A 20238-nucleotide genomic window follows, 5' to 3' on the forward strand; every position below is an offset into this window, starting at 1 on the left:
CTGAACTCAATACAGTACATTACCTGCCTGGTCCTTGGTAGACCTGTTACACCTTGAACTTTACTGGCAAAGCCTTTGAGAATCTAGTCTCACCACTATAACACAATGAAGTACTAAAGGAAGTCTGTGGTCAAAATCTCTTTAAATACCATCTCCCTACATCAGAATAATAATAATAGATGCTATTTCTGGTTGCATGTATGTATAGCAGCAAGTATGAACCTTTCCAGCTACTGTTCTTCTAGGGGCATGGAGTAATGGCGGTACAGTAGCAGGATGAAGTCCTATGGGCTCACTCTCTCACTTTCTCATCAAGAGGGAACATCTGAGGAGATACGAATCAAGAACTTTAATGCCTATCAGAAAAGCTGGGCGCAAGTCGCACCATTGACACTCATACTGACATCGAATCCTGCACAAGGAATTTAATCTCAGTACTTTAGGCAACTGTCTAAAAAATAGAATTTCAGGGAAAATGCTGACCTGCATTGAGTGAAAGAGTTTCCTTACCTGAGAGTACCTTATGTCAGTGAAATCACAGGTCCAGTTTCTGTCCCATTATCCTTGGATCTAATAAGAATTTCTAGAAACATACCTAATTCTGGTAGAAAAACAGAACTTTTGGGCTTGCAACATAAGCCATAGTGAGGTAATTGGGTTAATACTTTCTGAAATATGTGCCCTCTCCTGTATATGCCAAGAGAAAATGAACAGATCTAAATATTTCAATATATGCTGGTTGATAAAGTCTTCAAGAACCACATTGATCAATTATTGCAAGATCACAGGTTCCTAGACTAACTCAGAGAGTGTGGTCAGATGTTTATACTGTTTAAACAATGTCTACAAGGCTCTCTTCCAGTTATCTCTAGTCTCTTTTCTGAGATAATGCTTTTCATAAATCCAACCTGATATAGACCTGAACTCTACTCCCAAAATATCTGTGATGTACTAAGAGCTGCTTGCTCTTTATGAATGGTTATTCTGTTCAGAACTAGGCATTGAGGTATAGGAATAGCTCACCACCATGCTAGGAGAAAAAAGTATAGAGATACCTTGTCAATGACCATGAATACCAGGAAAATCCTTTCTTTACATTTGTTTGAATATACACTAGTAAAATTGGTATTGCTCAGTCATTTGATGTATAAAATAATTTGAATGGGAGTGCATTGTGTTTTGTATGAGGTAACTGGTGTCTATGGAACTGTCATGATCATGGTAGGGGAGATGGAAACCAATTTACTTTTTCTTGGTGAAGGGCTTTCTGTAAGTCTTGATAAGGAGAGGGAATCTTTACAATGTCCTCTGAATATTCAACACCCCATCCATCTTCTCCTTGAGTGAGGCAGCCATAAATGAAGTGGTAGCCACTGGCACCTTCTGGGCATTCACAATGCTTATAACTTTGGGAAACAACAATAGACTGAACTCAATATAGTGCATTACCTGCCTGGTCCTTGGTAGACCTGTTAGATCTTGAACTTTACTGGCAAAGCCTTTGAGAATCTAGTCTCACCACTATAACACAATGAAGTACTAAAGGAAGTCTGTAGTCAAAATCTCTTTAAATGCCATCTCCCTACATCAGAATAATAATAATAGCCCACATTTACACAACCTTTTTTACAGTTTACAAGGCACTTTACATAAATTACCTCATTTTATCTTCACAACAAACTTGTGAAAGAGACACTGTTCTCTGTACTTTATAGATGAGGAAACTGAGGCTCAGAGTGTTTAAGTGACTTGCCCATGGTCATATAGCTAGTAAGTTACAGAAGTGGTCTTGGAAAGGAGATCTTCCTGACTCTGAGGTCAAGATTCTAGTCACTATGCCCTGTTGTTTTGGTTTGGTAGTACTATTACTCAGAAATTCATTCACTGGAATGGTAATTCAATGAATTAGGAAATCCTTGACCTGTTACCTTCCCTACCCCAGTTTTGTCATCAGATCCCCTGGTTACCACACTGAACACAATATATTTGACGGACATCTTTGGCCAGGTACTGGAAAAAAAAGTTGTATTACATCTCTCTGAAGCATCAAGAGCTATTGACTTTGGAAAGATGTCCTGGTTAGACCAACAAACTAGTTTAATAAATGCCTACCCCATCCATCCATCCAGAGTGACTGTCAATCATAGAGCTACATTATGGGAATGAAAAGCTGTTCAAAGCTCCATAGATTTGCTCCCAGAATAACTCTTGGCTCTGTTGGCTTCTTTTCTCATTTATTTACCATCTGGGGTATGTGTTTGTGTGATTAGAACCTCCTCTCCACAATCTGCCAGACACAAATACCTTCCCTTGACCTCTCCCACGCATAATCCCTACACTGGGGATGCAGAATGGATGCTAGCCAGAGAGGGAATCCAGGGAAGCCAAACTTGTCCCTTTCTACCCCATTGCAGACATTTGACTCTTGCTAGGGAAACATGAATCTCTGAGCCCTAGAGATGAGGGGAGACTGGTGACAGCAGGAACTGATTTGCAGAGGTCTAAGCTTAACATGGCCCTGTGGTGTTTCAGTCTATGTGTAGAAGTGTTTAATGACTTGGGAACCTGAAGCATTTCAGTATAAACCCAGTAACTAACACAAACCATGGTCTGCTTCTTTTTTGTTTCAGGAAGTTGTTTATTTATTTCACATTCCTTCAGTTTAGAAATGACCTGGGCACCAAACTAATTAAAAAAAATAATTTAATATGTATGAATAAATCTAACCCAAGCTGAGACCTTGTCAGCCAATCTCAACCTGGAGTGTAACCTTAGAGCTGAATTGTAAATCTCCCGTAATGGGACCTTTCAGATATAGTATATCATCTGATGCTTTACATACTTGTCGGAGAACACAATTCACCTCCCAAACTGCCTTTCCCAAGATTTTGAAACCTTATGTGTTCAATGGGTTAATGAGGGGTCCTGATGTAAGTAGCAACAAGCTATGGAGGGGAGGGAGCAGTGTCAAGCAAGAGGGGAGCTAAGGAGAAAGGGGAAATGGAAAGTGAAGTATGGGGAGATGAAATCAGCTCATTTTGTTTCTTCTTCCTCTTCTTTTTCTTTCTTTTCCTCTTTCTCCTCCTCCTCCTCTTATGATACATTGAAACTCACACGGGAAATCAGCTGTGACATAGAAAAGGGTAAGGCAGCTGGTAATCCAAAGGAGAGATGGGAAACATCCCTGAGTTTGAGCAGAACAGATAAGGCCTGGAAAGGGTTCATGCAAAGGGGCCAAGGCTGCTGATTGGAGTGAATAAGAACTGAGTTTTCCAATGGTTGTCAAAGCTAGTCTTTAGCCATGAAGAGGGAGTGTGGTGCAATGGAGAGAACTCTGGAGTTAAAGGGCCTAGATTTAAATATTTGCTTCAAAAATATTTAGGCATTCCACTTAAACTCCCTTCACCTCAGTTTTCTCATCTGTAAAATTGGAATGAATTGGATTAGATAGACAGCCTCTAAGGTTCTGACTCATGACTTATGATAATAGGAAGGATTTATATATATATATACATATATATATATATACATATATATATACATATATATATATACATATATATATATACATATATATATATATATATATGACATCCTTTTACATGATCATTGTAAGGTTTTTATAGCTGGTATTCCTTTCATTTATAGATTGGATTAGATGGTTGCTGAGGATCCTCACAACTTAAATTCTGTGATTCTATGGTTATTATATATTGTCAAATGACATAGTGGTTGAAATGTTAGGTGTGAGATGAAGGGTTTGGAGTTTATATATCAACTCATATTAACTAGCAGCATGATCATGAGCAAATCACTTCTCTTTGATAATCAGTTTTCTCAGCTGTAAGATATAATGATACTTGCATGGGTAGGTAGCAAGGATTTCATTTATCAAAATACAGCTGGAAAATAAGAGTATTTTGTTATTGACAGATATGAATTATAAAGATAAGAATATGGGATAGGTTAGTGGAGACTTGTTTGGGAGATAATTGTTTGGGCCAAAGTATTTCAATCTCAGCCCCAGGCTCTGAGGTTAAAAGACTTTCGATGTAAGTGTCATACTCTGCCGTACTTACTGGTCATAATCTGTTTGGCTGAATATGGTGGCTCATAGATTGTGACTATGACTAAAAGGCTATCAGCCAGTCCTTATCAGGGAGAGGCTTTCTAGTCAACTCATCTGAGAATACTAGAACTGAAATGGCCAGCAGGTAGCTTAGAAGAGATAAAACACAAATGCTGGTATCCAGGATCATTACCTACAAGACACAAGGTCATCAGAGTAATTCACCCAGTACAGATCAAAGAAGCCCAACATAGAGAGGTAAACGTGAGTAGAAAAAGAGATACAATGAAACAACCAAGAGAAGGTCCATCTAGGAGTAGTGTCCCAGAAGGAAGAGGCTCAGAGAAAGCAGTGCAATGATATAAACTCAGAAGACATCAATGGCTCTCTACTGTCCCTTCAGGCTGTACCTTGACCACACATGTTCTCAATGTCTGTGACCCTATGAGTTATATCTACGCATGTCCATCACTGATACAATATGTATTTGTGGGAGAGCATACCCCAGGTTTATGGAGGGAATCATCCATTACTATTTTTCTTGCTATGCCATTTGATTAAGTGATTTTGTTCTAAAATAATTATATTATTTAGCTAGTTAGTGAAATAAAAAAAATTGTGGGGTGGGGACTTATAAGCTTATAAGTTATGGTTTTAAGAGGATCCACGGACCACCTCGAATATAAGGAAACTTTACTTGAGGTCCCAAATTTGAAAGGAAGTATCCCAAATCCTATGCTTATACTACTTACAATACAGGATAATTGTGAAGAAAGGGCTTTGTAAACTATAGATACTATATGAGTGTGAGCAATCATGAAACTGATGCCCTCCATATTCTGGTCAAATTTTCTTCCTTTCTTATCCTTATGCATCTCATTCCACTCCCACATCCACGTTTTTGCGCAGGCTGCCCTTCATGTCTAAAAGTTCTTCTTCCTCACTTCTATCTCTTAAAATTCCTAAATTCTGTCAAAGCTCAGCTCCAATGCCAAATTTCATATGAAGCCTTTTTCGATAGCCCTAGATGTTAGGACCTTCCCTCAATATACCTTGTATTTATTTTTTGTATTTTTATATGTGTTCCTGATATTTGATGGACTGTACACTCCTTGGGGGCAAGGACTATTGCTCCTCTTGCATTTGTATCCCCTATCCCCAACATAGTACATGACGCACAGCAGGTGCTTAATAAATAATAATAGCCAGCATTTATTCAGTGCTTGCTATATTCCGGGCATTGTGCTAAAAACATTACAATTATTATTTTATTTGATCTTTACAACAACCCTAGGAGGTAGGTAGGTACTATTATTTTCTACATTTTACAGATAAAGAAACTGAGGCAAGTAGAGGGTAAGTAACTTGCCCAGGGTCACATAGCCAGTAAATGTCTGAGATCAGATTTGAGCTTATGTCTTCCTGACTTCAGACCTGGCACTCTATGTACTGCACCACCTACCTGTCCTCATAAGTTCTTGTTGATTGATTGACTTGGCAATTGACTAGATATGGGTAATGGGTGAGAATGGAGAGTTAAGAATAACTCTAAGTTAACAATAATAATAACAATGATAATAATAGCTAGCATTACTATATAGTAATGATAGCTAAGCATCTACTATATGCAAGTCACCATGTTAAACACTTTAGAAATATCTCATAACAACTTTGGGTACAATTATTATCCCCATTTTACAACTGAAACTGAGGCAGAGAGAGGTTAAGTGATTTGCCCGGGGTCACACACTGCTAGTAAGTGTCTGGGGCTTTGAATTCCCTGATTCCAGACCCAGCACTCTATCCACTGAGAAGTAGAAGTATGAGAAAGCCTTTGACAGAAAAAGGAAAGATTAAAGGAGGATGGATTTTTTCTTTTTTTGGGGAGGGGGTGTTAATTATCTTGTTTTTGCACATGAGGGGTTTAAGATGCCTGTGGGATATCAAGGAAAAACTGAAACAGACAGTTGAAGATCTGAAATGAGTTTAGAAGGAGGGTTATGCTTGGATATCTAGATTTGGGAGTCATCTGAACAGAGATAATAGTTGAACCCATGGGAACTGATGAGGTAACCAAGAGAGAAATGTGGAAAGAGAGAAGAAGAGGGCTCAGGATGGAGCTGATGATGATTCAGCAGCAGAAGATACTGATGAGGAATTATCAAATAGAGCTAGGAAGAGAACCAGCAGAGAAGAGAGTCATAGAAATACATGGCTAAAATATCCAGGAGGAGAAGCTGGTTTAATGTCAAAAGTTGATCACTCTTATTTAACTATCTCTTGTATCATTTATTTTTTACACAAATCTTTTCATCTATATGATAAATAAGAATGAGAATAGGATCCGTTTCTTACCTATCTTTGTATGCTTGGAACCTCGTACAGTGTAGGAGCTTAAAAGAGAATTGGACAGAGCTCTTCTGCTCCCAAGACAAGCAGTGCGGCAGTTCTGAGTGCACTCAGTTATTCTCCCACGGGGGTTGTGTGGTCCCCATATGTACTGTACCGTTATAAAGGGCAGAATCTCATGGTTTTAGGGAAAAAAAATCTGAGAGCAGAGGTTGCTACTCTCACTGAATTAAGCTTAATTTAAACTCTAGGAGAACATATAAATTTATTATATCTCTATACGGGTTTATAGGATTCAGAGTTAGAAAGGACCCTAGTAATCTAGTCTAACCCTTTTGTTTTACTGATGAGGAAACTGAGGCTTGGAGAAATGAAGTGACCTATCCACAGTCACACAGGTTAGTAAGGAGGAGAATCAGAATTGAACCCAAGACTTTGACTCTGAATTTAATTCATTTTTCCTCACTATACTACTCTGACTTAGATGTAGGAAGGGCATTTGTATTTGGAACAATAAGAAAGAATCTAGTTCTATCATTCACCTGCTGTGTCATCATTGCTCAGTTTCCTAACGTTGTTGATTTTTACTTTCCTCATGTAAAATGGGGAAGATAAACTTGGTACCATTTACCTCAGAAGGTTGTTGTGAGGATCAAAGAAAATAATAAATCATAAGATCATTTGGAGCTGCAGGGAATCTTAGAGATCAGTTAGCCCAATCACTTCATTTTACATATGAATGAAACAAGAGCCTATGGTGAATAAATGACATTCCCAAATTCATGGAGATTGCAAGTTTCAGAATCTGCATTCAAATTCAGATCTTCTGGACTTTATAAATCCAGCTCTATTGCCTCCACACCAAAACACTTTTGTAAGAGTCAAGCAACCTGGGGCAGCTAGGTGCCTCCAGCCTGCGTTCAAATCCGACCTTAGACACTTGACACTCACTAGCTGTATGACCCTGGACAAGTCACTTAACCCTGATTGCCTCACCAAAAAAAGAGTCAAACAAGCCATAAAGGAATTATTATTATTATTATACAGTGAGTAATGTTCACTGAAATAATGCTATGGTAATGGAACAATTCTTCATAGTCTAATTAATTTCCTTTGAATAACATTTTAGGAATGATAAGTTAGAGAAAAGAGAACAAGATGGTGAATCTTTTCAGATATCATGCCACTGGAGGATTAGGATGTTTATCCTGTGGGGGCCGGGTGGTATGCTGGATAAAGGATGGAGCTTGGAGTCAAGAAGACCAGGGTTTAAACCCTATCTTAGGCCCTTACTAGCTGTATGATACAAGACAAGAAACAACCTCTCTGGGTCTCATTTTTTCATTTGTAGAATTAAATTGTATGAACCTGATAATTATTATCCCTGTAAGGAGAGAAGAGTTGGGGCAGACATGCTAGCAGTCTTAAGGGAATGGAGAGTTGTCATGTGGAAGGGTTAAACTTGAATTTGTTCTTAGAGACTAGAGCTAGGAACAATTGGAAAATGCAGGGGGTCAGGTTTAGGTTTGACATAAAGGAAAACTTCCTATCAAAATTGTCCCAAATTGGAATGGGCTTGCTTAGGAGATGTGAAAGTATTCATTCCTGGAGGTCTTAAAGTCTGGATGATCACTCATCAGGTGTGTTGTAGGATATCTTACTCAATTGAATTGAAGAGATCTATGAGATGCTTTCTAACCCTGGATTCAGTGACTTTGTTACTATAACTTCAGAGACACAACCTTGTCTCCATAATGCCCTTGACATATCACCCTCCCTCTCTTCATCCAGCAGAAAAGTGGATGGAGTCCAGTGAAATCTTCATTCAGAAGTAATTTGGTGGACTTCATTCAAACCAAACTGGTTTGGTCAATGGCCAGTGCAAGGTGAACAACATTTTTCTTGAGTCAGATTGGTTTATGTTCTTTCAAGTGAGTTCCTAAGGTGTCTGGAAGGGATTTTATATGGAAAAATTCTTCATAAAACCACTAACTCCTTGGTAAATTCATAAACGAATGAACACCTGATAAATTTATATTTCCCAAATTCCAGAGTGAGGAACATATTCTTTCTAGAATTGAAGCATAAGGCGCCTTCTGAAGAGAGATGGAGGAGAACAACATTGGTTTGGCCAGCCAAAAGGGCTTAGAAGACAGTTGTTAGGGAGGAAAAAAACAAGCTGCAAAAAAACAGTGGCTTAACTAATCCAGAATGACTGGTGGCACCAAGAAAGAGGGTTTTAAGAGCACAAAAAAGACAGGGTAGAAGACAGTGACAATGGAACATGATAAATTTTGAGTAAGGAATGTGATTCGTTTTGTACCAGCCTATGGAGTGCCATAGTCACATGAAGGCTGGGCTAGGCTTACAGATAGGCAGAGTAAGCAAGTACATAGATCAGAGAAGGCCTTGGCTTTACCTTCCCTTCCCCCAACTCCCAATAGATCCTCAGTCCTTGTTAACACTTAAATTTCCTTTAATACATACTGAAGGTTGGAATTCCCTGCTTAAAGGCCAATTGCTACTGGTAGGGGCATTATTGGACTGCCTTAAATTCACACTAAAGTGTAAATTGATCCATAGCAGACCTTTTCCAAGCTTTGACAGAAAGAAGTGAGAGAGGGAGAGCAATCATCAGGCCCTTGTAGAGAGAGGAAAATAATCCAGAAGGAAAATGGAGGCACTGAAGGCAAGCTTAACTTCCTTCCCAATTGTGCCTAAGGTGACCTTGAATGAGACTTGCTACATGTATAATCATCATAGACTGTCTGCCCCTTGAGGTTAGGGTCACAAATAATGCAGACTTGGATTCCCTGAATATAGCCAATGTAGTGACTATTAAGGTGGTAATTCTTAGGCATCAACATCCTTCTGAACTGGATTTCCCCAGAGAGTGTTTCCCCAGAGGCGTTTAGGCTGAGCTAAGAAAAGGTACCTGAGACTTGGAAGCAGTGAGCCTCCAGAAACCTGCTGAGGTGGAACAGTGCCAAGCCACTGATGACCCCAATTCCAGATGCTGTGGCAGCCCAGGGAGTGACATTGCTTCTATGAAAGACTCGTGGTACTATTTTGGGTCTTTTTTTTTAACAGGTTGAATTGTTTCATTTTAATTTTGTGGTTTGAGGGAGAATAAGACCTCTAGGAACATGCCAGGAAGAGGTGAAGAGAAGGAAGGATGACTCAGAGAAGATGAACAGCCTCAGGATGCCATTAAAACCAAATTGACAAACCCTGATGTAAAGTCTGCTAAGTACCGAGGTCTATATTCAGAAAATGCGGGTGGAGGTGGGGGGAGATGTAAAAATAGGGAAGACTCAATCCCTGCCCGCTAGAGACTTTAAATCTACCTGGAGAGACAAGGCATAGACATGTGAAAAATGAAAGAACAAAAAAAGATTTAAATAGTGGCTCAGGACATCAATAGAGGGGTGTTTCAAGACTGTACATGATTAATTGCTAAATAAGTTGCAGAGACAAGGGGGATTAGAGGAGCTCAGAAGGAGAGCTCATTTCCAGCTGGGCAGGTGGGATGGACTTCATGGAAGAGACAAGCAGGTCTGGAAGGATGAGTGAGATGTGATAGGTTGGGGACAGAGCAGAAAGAGAGGGATGGATTTTCTCTGTTTGTTCTTTGGGAACCTAAGGGGTTGATTGTGTTCTTATGAAGTGGAGCACTGCATTTAACATTCAATGAATCGCATGTCTTTCATGTTAAGAGAAGCAGTATGGTGATATGCAGTCTGAACTAGTGGATGGAGTGTGGGATTTGGAAGGTTAGGATGCCTGGATTCAAATCTCACCTCTGACACTTGCCAGCTATATCAGAGTGGACATTATGTTAATCCACAAAATGGGGATACTCCAAACACCTGCCTTCACATGGTTGTTATGAGTATCAGAAGAGATAATAACTATTGATACAAAAATAAATATTTTTTAAAAGAAAAGTAATGTAGGACAGTGTGATAGAGAGCTGTAGTTGGCTTTAAAGCCCCACTCTGACTCTTACTAATCATGGCATCATGGGTAAATTACTCTGAATCTCAATTTCCTTACTTGTAAAATGAAGGTAACAACATCCCATCTCAGACACATAAAGGCTGTGTGAGCACAGGTTAAGTCACTTAACTCCTCGAGTCCCACTCAACAAGACCATAAGATACAAAACTATTCTACATTGGTCAATGCAGTTTCTACAATAGGAATTCCCTTTCTAAGTGCCAATACATTCGCATAATCTGAACAAAAGCAAATAGGAGGCACATATAAAGTAGGCTGTGACATATTCCCAATGTTCTCTCCATAAGAGTGGTGCTAAGGATTGATCCCCTCCAGGAAATGTAGAATCAGAAAAGGAGGTGGGAGAGTTATGTCATGAGAGCCAAGGAGAGTGAATAGGCAGCCCAAGGGATTGCACTAATACCCAAGAAATTATTATTATTATTTTTTATCCTAAAGACAAATGCCCACAGTGTGGATCTATGGCAAAACTTGGGTAAGAATCCCATAGGGATGACAAGCTGTGAATGACTTTTGATCTGCACAAGGGATGTGAATCCTATATCTGTGAGATCACAGGTCCCATGAAGCATCAAGGACAAACTCAGGCTTAGGAAGTGCTTTGTGATTTACAAAAGACTTGACTCACAATGACCCTGTGAGGTGAGTGGTATAAGTATGACCATCCTCACTTTATAGAGGAAGAAACTAAGGCTCAAAGAGGTTATTTCCTTTTCCTAGGGTCACACTGCTTATAAAAACTTGATGAAATACATGGTATAAATATTACCATTCCTTCGACCCAGATATCCTGCTACTGAACATATTCCCTGAGGAGGTCAAAGAGAGAAAAATCCCATATATACCTAAATGGTCATACGTATTTGTGGTAACCAAAAAACAAAAACAAAAACAAAAAAACCTGGAAACAAACAATGACTGTCCATTGATTGGTAAGTATATGGACAAATCGTTGTGCAGGTAGATAGTATAATGGGAGGCTTCAATTGGAAAAAGGGTTTGTTTCAAGGGAGAATTTTCAAAATATAAAACTGATATTCTAGGAGATGGCAACATGAAAAGTGGAAATATGGTTTATCTTCCCACCTTGTTAAGTTCTACAAGCACAAGAACACAGTCCTGGCCTTAGATCTAGATACTGTGTGTAGGAAACCATTTTGCTTCCTAATTTTCCAAAATGCCTCCCTTCCTCCCTGACCCTACTGTTTCATGCATTAAATTCCTTTAACAAGGGATAAATGTTTATTCCCCACTTGGACATCAGGTAGAAAATGTAAATACACCTGGGAGAGATGATTGATTAACTTAAATCTATCCTCACTAATATATATACATACATATATATGTATGTATGTATGCATGTATTTTCCCCCAGAAACCAGAGCAGAGACTGTTTCTAATTCATTCCATATGAGTGCTCTTAAGATTCCCTCCTGGTATTTGTAAAGAAAAACTATTTTATAATGTTTCCATTGGTGTTATATAGGAGCTTTCCCTCAACCAAATTTGGTGATCCAAAGGTCTTTCAGGAATCCTAGCGCCTCCTACAAGGAGTCAAGAGATCTGGGTTTGAATTTTCTTTGTCGTTGGAATATATGAGCACATTGAATGTCATTGACTTTAGTTTTCTCATCTGTAAAATGGACCTGTTCATACCAGCCCTTGGATATCACAAGATTGATGTAAAAAATTGATAAAAATGAGGTGATAGATATGAGTGTTTTAAAAATCATAAAGCACTATATATATATGAGGAACTATTTTCATTGCATTGTATAAGAGAGGCATCAAGCCCTGAATTTGGAGTCAGGGAAGATATGGGATTGAAACTTAGCCCTGATTCTCCCTGGCTGTGTGACCTTGAGTAATGCTTTGAGAAAAAGATTTCTTCTATTGAAAAGAAGGAATGATAATATTTGTACCATCTACCTCACAAGGCTGTTATGAGGGGGACACCTTATACATGGATTTTAAAACATTATATAAATGTGAACTATTTTTAATAAAGTCCACACTGAATGCGAGTACATTTTTTTCCAAGGACTCTAGCGGCTTTGACTCCTCAAGGTCCATTTCTCAACAGCATTTTGCAAACATACTGCAGTCATAGTTTCTTAGAAGCCCAATCACTTCTGGAAAGAAAATGGCCTCATGTGTCTCTGCTACCAAATTCTTGTCTTTCTAAAAAAAGTCAGAATTATCAGAAACAGGAAAGGAGATAAACAGCTGTTGTCTCATGTCATTTTCTTGTTTGTGTTTGTGCATTTTTGTGTGTGTGTTTAGAATGTATATGTATATAGATGTATATATGTGTGTATGTATGTGTATATACACATATACATAAATACATATACATACATACACACACACACACACACACACACACACATATATATATATGGTGGAGGGGGTTAGGGAAGTGATTTTAGTTTCAATAGACGCTATGTTTGTCATCTTAGGTAAGGGGACTTTCTGGACTCAGGTCCGGAGGGATTCTTGAGGGTCAGGAAACTGAGGAACTGCAGAAAACCAGGATGGAGTTCAGCTTTATTAGGCAAAGATCTTCTATCTTGTGTCCGTGGCTCACATGGAGATCAGCTTGGACAATTCTCGTTTAGAGTGGCCTGTGTAATCAAGATTTCTCCTCCATCATCATCCACTGACTTCCCTTTGTGCCCTCCCTCTTCCCTGATGCTGTTGCTCCTCTTTCTTCCAGCCGCGGTCCCATAAGGATCTCTTTTGATTTAAAATGATGCAGGGGGTAGGGGTGAAAGGACAGTTGTTCCCCCACCCAACTCCCAAGCTGGGAAACTTTCCTCAGGAAAGACAAATCACACAGGCAAACTTGATGGGGGGCATTCTCATTCCTGGAAAACAGAGTTCTCTTACCATCTAATGATGGATTTGGCCTATTCCAGTGTAGCAGGACCTACTTTGTGGTCTGACTGTTCAGGGGGAATTGAAAGCAATGGTTTCCCTACTCCAACACCATATAACTGGTAATGTTGCCTATGCTAGTAATGTTCTCCCTTCTCTCCTTTGCCCTCTTTTTGCTTTTCCTTCTTCCTTTCTCACCCCTCTCCTCTCCCTTTTCCTCTTTCTTCCCCTCCCTTTCCCTTGGTTTCTTTCTTGCTTGCTACATTCTGGGCACTGCTCTGGCCCTTGGTCATTTCCTTTTTTCTCTGGACTTTCTGTTTGCTTTCATCTTTGCATCTATTCATTTGGCTTTTGCCTTTCTCACTCTCCTTTTATGGTTTGATTTGTGCCTCTCTATTGTCTGTCTCTATTAAGGGTGGCAGCACTGGGAGTCATCCAATCTCAGTTGGAAGGAACTTCAGAGGCCATCTAGTTGCCACCTAGTGACCCATGGTCACCTAGCCTCTGCTTGAAGACTTCTGGTAAGAGAGAAGGAACTTTACCTCCTGGGAGATGAAGGTGGGGTGCCATTCTTTTTATCAAGCCTAATAGTGAATTCTAGGAAACACTCCACTAGTTTCTACCCAGTGACCACTGTGGGGTTGGGGGGAAGAGCCCCAACACCTCCTAACCCATCCTCTACAATCTTGAATGCGAAGAATTGTTTGAGTGTTAAAACCATCGGGGCTGCTCTCTACCTTCAGGAACAACTTGGATCCCTTTATTGGACTCCATGTGGGCAGGAGTTAGCCAAGAGAGCCCCTGTAGTATCTGGGGTCCCTTGAAGGGTGGACACCACCAAAATGCCCCTTAAAAGGGGGTTTCTAGATAGTGAATTAGAATGCACCAATGAGGGTGGTGAGAGCCTTTGCAAAGTTTTCCTTGAGGGAAGGAGAAGCTGGAATTTAAACTCTCATCTCAGAATCTTGGCTTTATATGACATCATGAATGTCAATGCTAAAACATCAGAATCAGATATGGCTGAAAAATGTGGTTGATCTAATTTTCCCCTACTTATTATTAAGATGGAGGTTTGACTGAGGAGGCTGGTTTCCTCATTACTTTTGCCTCAGATGAAATGGGCCTTAGGGAATTGGGTCTTTTGGGTCACATCATATGCTAAGAGTGTGTGATAGTACCCCAGGAGGGAGGTAGACAAATCATGTACTATTTCTGAATCTGTTTCTTCATCTTAGAGTGGAGAAATTCTATTTCTGCCTACTTCATATGGTTACTAGGATAATGTACATGAGATTTTTTTTTAACAATAGTGTTATATTCAATGGTGAGCTTTCTGCCTCCCCTCCCTCCCCACCCCCATGTAAATCTCTTGAGATATATCTTTGTATCTCCAGAGCTTAGCACAATGCCTGACACATAGGACACATTATTCAATGATTTTTGACCAATTGATTGATATGTACGTTAACTATTATTATCATTGAGGCAGCTAGGTGAAGTTGTAGATAGAGGGCTGGTATTAGAAGCAAGAAGACCTGAATTCAAATCCTGTTTCAGAACTTACTGCCTGTGTGATCCTGGATAAGTCATTCTCTCTCTGACTCTCTTAGCCTCAGTTTCTTCATTTATAGAATGAGGATAATGGTTATGAGGATGAAATGAAATATATGTAAAGCATTTTGCAAGCTTTAAAACACTATATAGATGTTTGCTATTGCTGTTATTTATTTTGCCTCATTAACCAGGTTGCTGGCACCTTGAACTCAGGGGCCATGGCTACTTTGCATCCTCACAAATAATTTGACATAGCAGTCACAGTAAATAGGTGTTTGAATGATCAATTTTCGGAGTTGGACTTTTCCTAAGCTTCATCAATGTTGTTACAATGCTTTAACTTACTATAACTTACATTGTACTATTTGTGATTCTCAAATGTTGTTAGTATATATACTTGGGCAGGTAAATATACCTCTTTTCACGTGGCTCATCTCACCTACTTCCTTCCACTTGCCACAACAGAAAAAACTCACCAAAATAAATAATAAGCCTTCCACTGCTTTGAGGGAGACAAAAATGAAGGCGTATCAGAAATAAATGATTATAAAATATAAACATTGTCATGCCATTTGAATTAATAGTGCAAGTTTCATGGCAGGCTATGGACACCTTATAAGATTTTTATGGTCCAACAGTAATCTTGAAACCTCTATTGGTGAGGTGGCATAGTGGATACAGTACTGGACCTGGATTCAGTAAGATCTGAGTAAACTCCTGCCTCAGACACCTACTAGTGTGACCTTGGTCAAGTCACTGAACCTCCCTGAGACTCAGCTTCCTCATTTGTAAAATTATTAAAATAGCACGAATCCAATTGGGTTGTTGTGAGGATTAAATTAGAGAAATATGTAAAATACTTCGTAAACTTTAATATATACATATATGTGTGTATACATATATGTATACATATACATATGTGTGTGTGTGTGTGAGAGAGAGAGAGAGAGAGAGAGAGAGAGAGAGAGAGAGAGAGAGAGGTTAGCTATTATTACTTAAGAACCAGGAATCAAAGAACAAATCAGAACTAGAGTTGAGACACTGACCTCACTGGACTATGTATTTGCTCAGTCATTCTCCAAATGTTGAATGCCCCCATTGGTGGCCAATTTTTTGATTTCATGAGAAAAGCTGCCATAGATATTTTTGTAAGCTTCATTTTATTTGTGGAGACCCACAATCTCTGGGTGCAAAGTGAATGAGATCTAGCCTGTTCCCAACACAACCTTGCTGTATGAGCAGAGACATTGCATTTGGCTGTGCCTTACTTCTATTATCCAGAAAGGAGGGATAACATTACCAGTGAAAGTGGTAGGAATCTTTCACTGACTTGTTGAACTAAAGAAAACCAAGGTTGCATGGATAATAATGCAGAGTGTTTAGGTGCTATTTTCAGGCAAATAACTGGCATGTATGGGGCTATTGAGTGGAATAAAAACAAGGATGGGGATGATAGTGGGGGCGGGAGGAGGTTACTTGCCTCTTATGTACTCCATCAACATTTTTCCCCACCATCCATGCTCATCCCACTCCATAAGCCCTTAAAGGACAAAAATAAAATAAAATAAAATAAAAGTAAACCATGATGCAATTCTTAATTTATTCAAATTTCTCTTCATAAGTACTCACTGGTCAGGTCTACATAATGCTAAATGATTGATCAAGAACTGAGCATGATGTTGTCCCACAACTCATTTTGTCTGCTATCTTCCATTCTCTTGTCATGGCTTTTACCCCTTCTACTCCATTCACTAGGAAACGTGCAGCTGACCCTGTATTAGATTCTCAAAGCATGTGAATGAATAAACATCTAGGGAAGTAAATTATTCTGAGGCTCTTTTGTTAGCCGTGGAGGACAGAAGATCATAGATTTAGAAGTGGAAAGAATCTTAGTGGTAATCTAGGCGGTGTAGTTGCTAGAGTATTGGATTTGGAATTGGGAAAACCCAAATTCAAATCCTTCCTCAGTCAATTATTAACTGTGTGACCCTAGACAAGTAATTTAACTTCTCTGAATCTCAATTTTCTCATCTGTAAAAATGGGGATAGTAATACCAATTACCTCACAGTATTATTGTAAGGCTCAAATGATATAGAAAAAAGTAAACTCTTTGCTAATATTAAAGCTTTATTATATCTAGGCCAACTTACTTATTTTACAGATGAGGAAACTGAGGCTCAGAGAGGTTAAGACTTGTCCAAGATTATATAGGTAGTCTGCAGTAGAGCTAGGATTTGAATACAGGTCTTCTGACACCAAATATAGGGCACTTTCTACTGTACCATATTACTTTGGTGTATCAGATATTCATATTCCCCCTACAGGAAGTTCTTACAGGGCTCAAGAAAGACCTAGAGGAGTTGAAGGTGTCCCCTAGAGATCTAGAATGCCGGGAAGGGATGGAGGGTCCTGAGTTTCCTCAAACCTTTTAGAGACCCTAGGACTTTTCCGACAGTATTTCCAGATCATGAGATGTCCCTAGTTCTTACAGTTGACCCTGAATCCCTTGGTTTGCTTATAGTGTTTTGGATGCTGCTGCTCCTATAATTGCCAAAAACAACAACAACAACAATAACAACTAACACGTACATAACACTTGAAGGTTTGCAAAGTACTTTACAAATATTATCTCACTTGATCTTCACAACAACCCTGTGAGGTGAGTGCTGTTACTATCCGCATTTTGTATATAAAGGAACTGAGTTGGGGGAGATTGTAACACCCCCAGAATTATACAGCTGATGCAGGGTTTGTTCTCAAATCGGCTTGATTCTAATTACAGGACTGCATTCACTATGCTGCCCAGATGCTATTTACATAGACTTTTGAAGCCTACAAAACATTTCACAACTATATACATACAAACATGTACATACAAAACATTTTTACAAACATATCTAATCTAATGATTTGATTACAAACTCCCTGAAAGCAAAGGCTGTCTTTGTCTTTCTTTGTATCCCCAGCTCTTAGCACAGTGCCTAACACATAGTAGGTGCTTAATAAATGCTTGGTGACTTGATATGTGTGGACAACCCCATGAGGCAGATACTGCAGGGATGATTATCCCCACTTTACAGGTGAGGAAACAGAGGCTTCAGAAGGTAAAGCCCCTCACCTATAATCCAACAGCTAATAAGTGTTGGTGCTGGAGTCTGAATTCAGATCTCTTTTTCCATCTCTCCACTCTACCTATGGCATCTTGCCTTTCCTAGAGAGGATTCTATTGATATCATAAGCCCAAAGTTAGTCTGGGGGTGTTTTAGGGAAGATGCCAGACATTCGTTGGCTTAAGAAGATCCATGTCTGAAATATATCAAATATATCAAAGATCTGCAATTTCATTGTGAATGGGAATTCCCCTCACCATCCTTTGCAACTTATAGTCTTAGAGAGTTTCCAGAGAAATTAATTTCTGAGAAATTAAATGACTTCTTCATGGCCTCTCAGCTCCTAAGTATCAGAAGTGAGTTGTGAACATAAGTTTTCATGATTCCAAGTCCAACTAACCATTACCCCATAATGCTTCTCCTGCCATATACATGGGGATAAAATGTCTGGCCTCATGCACCTGAACTCTATATATTTTTGCAAATAGTCTTATTGTATAGATACATTCAGGAGCATAAATGGGTGTGAGTGGGTGGCTACTTTGGAATACAGTCCCATGCTGGGATTACAGCTAGAATCCCTGTGTCCCCATCATCTTGTCTACCTTCTTGCTTGAAATTAATTTCTCTTCCTTATTTCCCTCTAGCCCTTCTCACACCCTATGTGTTGTTGAAAAAAAAGGAACTACTCTTGATTCCATGCTTTCATAGGGTCATGATATGTGTAAATCCTGAAGCCATCATTTCCAAGTTTTGAATCATCAGGACAGACTATCATGTATCCTTGCTACTCAGTCATTCCCTTTTGTTTACTGCTCTTTGACACTTAAACCTTGTAGAAATAACACTGGGCTTAGTCAGAAGATTTGAGTTGTTTCTATGTATTAACTGATTCATGAATGTCCTAGGTATACCTAGTAAAATGTAAGCTTTTTGAGAGCAGGGACAGTTTTGTTTCTCTGTTTTTTGTTTTTGTATCTCCAGAACCCAACATGGTTCCAGGAACATAGCAGGTGCTTAATAAATATCTGTGGAAATGAATTTAATTGAGTTTAAATCCAAACTCTTCTACTCACTACTGCCCTGTGACCCTGAGTGAGCACTTTCATTTTTCTAGGCCTATGTGGAAAATGTGCTGGTTAGCCTGGGTATCCTCTAAGGTCCCTGTCAACTCTCAAATCCTACAATCCTTTTAGCTACTCCCCAGACTAAGCCTGTCCCAAATCCCCAAAGCCCCCAGGGTGTCTCCAAACAGTCATTGCCTCCAAGCCCTCTTGAACGCAAAAGTTCTATGGTCCCCTTCCAATTTATCCCAGGCTTTTTAGCCCCAGCCCTCTGGGACCTTGCCAGACCTTCCAAATGACATCCAGGCAAACCATGCTGAATTATGAAATCCCAGCATTACTAATACCAAATCACATGCTACATATTTTAATATTATATATGAAGCTCTGTCTAAAGACCAAGATTAATTTAATATGTAAAACAATAGACACTTCAAATTAATACAAGACATTGTAATACAAATGACTTTTATTCAGATTTGAATACTGCACACAAAGGCTATAAGTAAATTAGTTTTATTGATCTATATTCATAGAATTATTTAAATTTACCCTCTGGTGCTGAGAGCCAGGGATTTTCTGAAGCTTGCCGTTAATGCATTTTTCATTAGTGGCTAGTGCTGGGAAGCCCAAATTTCATTTGGCTCCAAAAGATTAATTTCCTTTTGACAACCATAGCCAGATAAAAGAATGGGAGTTTGAAAAGTGACCTCCAGGACAGTTCTCAGAAATATGAATTAGGAGATCAGGAAAACAAAGAGAAAATGTTTTCTTTTCTTGACCGCACATGTCTATGTGATCGGAAACAACTGGTTTCAAGGAGGCATTTAAAAGAACATATTGTTCATAGTGAATTGAAATTGAAAATCACCCAAAAGGCAATGAAGAGGTTTGTAGTGGAAGTTAGCAGGCTGCAACATATTGCAAAAGAAAAGGAATTATACAGGGGGAGCAGTATAAAGTGTATCAATAAAGAAATGTAGGATGGGAAAAGGAAGATGGGCTAATCATGGGGCAAAAGCAAGGGAAGACCAGTGGACAAACTATGGATTCCACCATCACCTTCAGGATGTAAAAAAGAAAAAAGAAGGCCTCCAGAACATTGGGTGGATACCCTATGAGGAATTTATGGGAAGATGTAGGGACAACAGAATAGACTGACATGATTGGATTGGGAGATCTGCATCATTGGAG

Source organism: Vombatus ursinus, unplaced genomic scaffold, assembly GCF_900497805.2.
Source record: "Vombatus ursinus unplaced genomic scaffold, bare-nosed wombat genome assembly UNPS02014789.1, whole genome shotgun sequence".
Taxonomy (NCBI): Eukaryota; Metazoa; Chordata; class Mammalia; order Diprotodontia; family Vombatidae; genus Vombatus; species Vombatus ursinus.